Source organism: Cynara cardunculus (genome assembly GCF_001531365.2).
Source record: "Cynara cardunculus var. scolymus isolate 2C chromosome LG 13, CcrdV1, whole genome shotgun sequence".
In the NCBI taxonomy this organism is placed as follows: Eukaryota; Viridiplantae; Streptophyta; class Magnoliopsida; order Asterales; family Asteraceae; genus Cynara; species Cynara cardunculus.
Window position 1 is genome coordinate 40,479,473 of NC_037540.1, and position 5,307 is coordinate 40,484,779.

The following is a 5,307-nucleotide window of genomic DNA, read 5'->3' on the forward strand; positions in this document are numbered from 1 at the left end:
AACATCTAAATAATAACGATTTTAGATTATAAACCTAATTAGGAAATATGAATTACCTAATTATATATTTTGATATATTATCCAATTTGTATGATAATACTCTGCATTTATAACCAAATGGCTTTCGGCCTAGTGGTATGCGAGTCTTAGATCTCTTAGGAGGTCAGGGGTTCAAACCTCACCAAATGTGAGAAAAGTGTATGAGTTTATTTGTTTTATTTACCGTATATAAATATTATATATTTAAAAAAAATACTCTCCATTTATAAAATAATAAGCACGAGATCTTATCATTTTTAATATTCAACAGAATCAAACTTTTTAAAATGAAAAAAAAAATATAAAATAAATAATTTAAAAATTAAATATTCCCCGTGCTTGTCGAATTAATGTCCAATTGAATTATTGAATATGCTTTTGGGATCCCATTTTTTGTTGTTTTTGGGAATTTTCTTACATAATTAAAATTATATATTCAATATAATTGGTTTTAGGTGGAATATAAATTGCAGAATATTCAAACAGACGAATATTGGCCTTTAAAAAGTCAGAGGTTCAAATTTCACCATAAGTGAGGAGGGTGTGTGAGTTTACTTGTTCTATTTGCACTAAAAAATCGGAATCTTAAGTCAGTTGTTTTACAAGCTGTTATATTTAGGCAAAAGTTGATTTACCGGTAATCCAACCAGCCTCACATGAAACCCGTCTTGAATGACACTAATGTAAGGGGACATCTTTTGGTTTATTCAACAGCTAAGCCTAGCGGAGCCACTGAGATCGAACCCAGGACCTATCCTATATTTAGGTAAAACTATCTCACCTTTTTGTCAACTGAACTACATGTCAGAGGCATTTTATAGGCTCCTATATACCTGATTTGTCTTTTAGAACGGAGAGATGTGGTCCCCAGTTACAAAGATTTTTAAACAATACATCTGTATTATATATATATATATATATATATATATATATATATAAATTGAGGTTTCAAAATAAGTGTAACATTATTTTCCGCTAGAATTTAATTTGTATTTATTCAATTTTTTCAACAAAATAATCAACACATGATGTTTGGTAATAATTTGTATATATATTTTTCTTTTTTTCAACATTATTTTTGAAAATTTAAATAATTAAATATTTTTATTATGTATCAAACAAAATATTGTACTTATTAGGAATTTTTTTCATATATATACAAGCAAACACACAGAAATCTATCTCTCTCTCTCTCTCTATATATATATATATATATATGGGTAGAGTTCAAACGAGAATATCTTCATTTTACGAGAATGCGAAAACACCCTTTTACTATAGACAATCACATGTATATTATTATTTCATCACATATGATACACATGTGATACTAAATCAGAGACGCGACCGATTTTCAATACGATCTTGGTTGCAGGCCAAATCGCCCTTACACCACTAAGCCCTCTCACAAGTATTATCACATGTGATAAGGGTGTTGTTGATATGATGCTATAATCCATCAAGACCATCACATGTGATGCTAAATCATAGACGCAAACAACATTTATCGCAACCTCAGTCGTAGAACACATCGTCCGCACATCACAGGGTCCCCTCACATGTATTATCACATGTGATAAAGGTGTTCTCACGTTCTCGTAAAATGGAAGTATTCTCGTTTGAACCTCCACCTATATATATGTATGTATGTATGTATGTATGTATGTATGTATGTATGTATGTATGTATGTATGTATGTATGTATGTATGTATGTATGTATATGTATCAAAATATATAATTTCATAGGGTCGGGTTATTCGTATCAATTTGGTATGATATGAAATAATTCTTATGTAATCGTCTATATCAAGATCTGTTGTAAAGCCGTAACGAGGAGAATCTTATTTTTATGTGCATCCTTTTCTTATATATATTTTCGGCAAGTTTCATCATCAAAGAAAATGATAGAATACTTCTTGAACGAGTTATATTTCAGAAAATTCTCGAGCATCACATCGTCCTCTATGATGTATGTGTTTTCCTAATCAAGTTGTTTCTATAAAATAATTATCGGCATTTTTTATTGTCGTAATAACTCGTTTTCAGTGTAGCAAAGTCATAAGTTGTATAAATCTGACTTTTTCTTGATTCAGACGAATCATAACGTAATCAATTATTGCATATGACATATCTCAACAGTACTGAAATTGATGTTACTGAAATGACTATGATGGTATGCGGATAATGCTTATCAGGAGACAATAAACGATAAGTGAAGAAATCCTTGTTCATTTTCGTTTTGACAAGGAGTTGGATAATGTTTACGCCTAAATCCAACCTCGTCCCATGAAGTTAACGTTCGTTCAAGAGGATGTTTGTCAGGGGAGAATTTGTCGTACGCCAAAGAACGAGATGTGAAACAAACGAACGCACATGTTAAAAGTGTCGCTTACGAACATCATTTGTTAGTTATCATTGTTTATGGATTTGATTGCCAGATAGAAAAATGGGTTTGGATAACCATTCACGAAAAAGTAAGTGGACCAGCATCGGTACGTCAAGATAATTAGATGTACATGAACGATACAAAAATAATCTTGGACATGTTTGTGCCAGGCCATTTATACATACACACACACACATATCAAAAAATACGACAGTAATTTATATCTTATAATATACATTTTTTTATGATTAAGGGGTCGTTTACCAAATACTTATTTGGGTAAGCGTTTACCAAGTTATATTACCTTACCAGATGAATATGATAAGGACCAAAAATCTTACCCGGTAAGAACGAGGCAAGGACCGAGAGTCTTACACGGTGGTAAGTAAGGGAAATGACTTTTACCACAGTCAGCTCTTACCAGGCAAATTGTTGCATAAAAAGCCGTTTTTGTTGACTAAAATCTTACCCGATAAATAAATAATAGTATTGAATTTTCTCGGTAAGTGCTTACCGGGTAAATGTTTTGGTAAATGGCTACTAACGCTATCACCAATCCGAGCAAAAATATTGAGCATGTTTTATTCAATTTATATTACCCTTAATTATAAGATGAATAAAAGTTTGTTTTTTTTATAATTAAAAAGTAATTTTTTATTAATTAAAATATATATTAATAAAAATTGTGTTTTTTTTTTTCATTTTAAACGTTTATATTGGAAAGGAGAGAGTATTATCATTTCTTAATTATTTTTTCATCATCATTGTTGTTATTTATTTTATTATAACGTTAATTTTTATATATTATTATTAATTTTTATTATTGTTACTATTTTATTTATCAAATATGATATAATTTCATACTTTATAATATTAAATTTTCTATTTTACAAGAGTACATAATTATCGTGTTTGAAATAAAGACATTGTTGAACAATGATAATCGTGGAATACTACTCTGAAAAATGATGAATAATTTTCTAAATTTTTATAAATTAAAGAATTTGTGATAAATTATTGGGAAATTAATTAAAATAGTCATTTTGATCGCATGGTTTCACCTCAGTGTCCAAGTGGAAGGAAACAAGATGATCAAGAACCATGTGAATCGATGGTGTCGTTAGCTGTAGGCGGTAGAAGAGAGTAAGGGGATTTCATCGGACAATAGAGTGGCAACGAAGGGGAAGGGGATGATTGTTTATCCGGAAAATAGGGAGAGGGACAGGGGGTTCTTCGTGAAAGGGAAAGGGACGATATTTCGCCAGAGGAAAGGGAAGGGGGACGGGAGATTCACCCCGAAGGGGGAGGGGAAAGGTATTTCTCCGAAGAAAGGGGGAGGGAACAAGTATCTTTGTAGAGAGGGGTGGGGAACAAGGGGTTCACCGTTAGGCATGGCAACGGGGCGGGGATGGGGAAGGTTTTGTAATCCCCGGCTTCGGCCCGGTTTGTAGTAACGTCCCCTGGCCCCGTCCCCCGGTGGGTACGTGGATTATCATCCCGTCCCCGGTCAAATCTCTAGCAATCCCGATCAAAACCCGATCAAACCCCATAGATAGTATCCTTTAGTTTGATTCTACAGGGGATTCCCAGCCCCGGTTTGAGTAACATCCCCCGTCCCCGTCCCCGGTTTGAGTCTACCGGGGATCCCCGTCCCCGGGACCCGTTTCAACGGAGAATCCCCGTCCCCGTTCGGGTTGGGGTAAATCACCATCCCTATTCACCGTGAAGGGGGATGAAGAAGGTATTTCTCTGGAAAAGGGGAGGGTAGTTGGTCGGTCGTTTAACGGGATGAGCATGATTTCAATGACAAAAGTGGAAAGGATATTATATACTATATTTATTTAGTATAAATAAATATAAAATATTGATTTGTTTTATTTTTTAAAGAAAATAAGAAAAAAGGGGTACAATGACCAAAATGCCCCTCACCTAAGGGGCGTATGACAGGCTTAACGGAGCATGCTCTAACGATGTTAGAAGAAGGGATTAGTTTGGACCCTAAAACACGATTTTTGGATCACAAGTGTAGTTTATGATTTTGAGGACGAAAACCAAAAAAGAGATACATGTAAGGTTTTCGTAAATAATAGTACATATTACTTTACATATTTTTGTTACTAGAAGGATATTCGTGTAATCCATCGAGACACGTCTCGATTTTAATATTTTGTTTTATTCTTTATATATGTCGATATAATACGGTTTTATGTGGTTTTAAGAAAACGATAATGTTTTTATTTTTTAAATAAAATATAAATTTGAAAATATCATAAATATTTTTAAAAAATTATATCGATATTAATATCAAATTAACTATTTAAATTTTTTTGTTTTATGTAATTTCTTTAATTCAAATTTGTTGTTAAGATTTAATTTAACATAACAAAATAATTTAATTTAGGTTTAATAATATATTTTTTATAAAGATAATAATTAAGTATTATGTTAGAACTCAATAATTATTCTAATTATATTTTAGATTTTTTTATTTAAAATTAGATGTTTATTCTATATTTAATTATATTTATCTGTAGTTAGTTATATAAATTCAAACATGAAGCTTTAATAAGTTGTACTTTAATTTATTTGTAATCTTGAATTGTAAGTAATGTGTATCAATAAATAGTACTTCATACATAATAAAAAAAATTAAGAATTTTTGTCAAATTATTTATAATATAGTATAGATTTTAAATATTTAATAAAAAATAATTATTTTTTGAATAAAAATATAATAAATAGAATTATTAATATTATCTTTAAAGTAAAAATAAAATGAGAGAGACTGAGATATCACGTGAACGTGATGGCCAGCTTTTTCAGCGAGATCCCTCCAATAACAATTCTTCATTCCTGTGTTTGAAAGAGGGGTAGTTAGGTG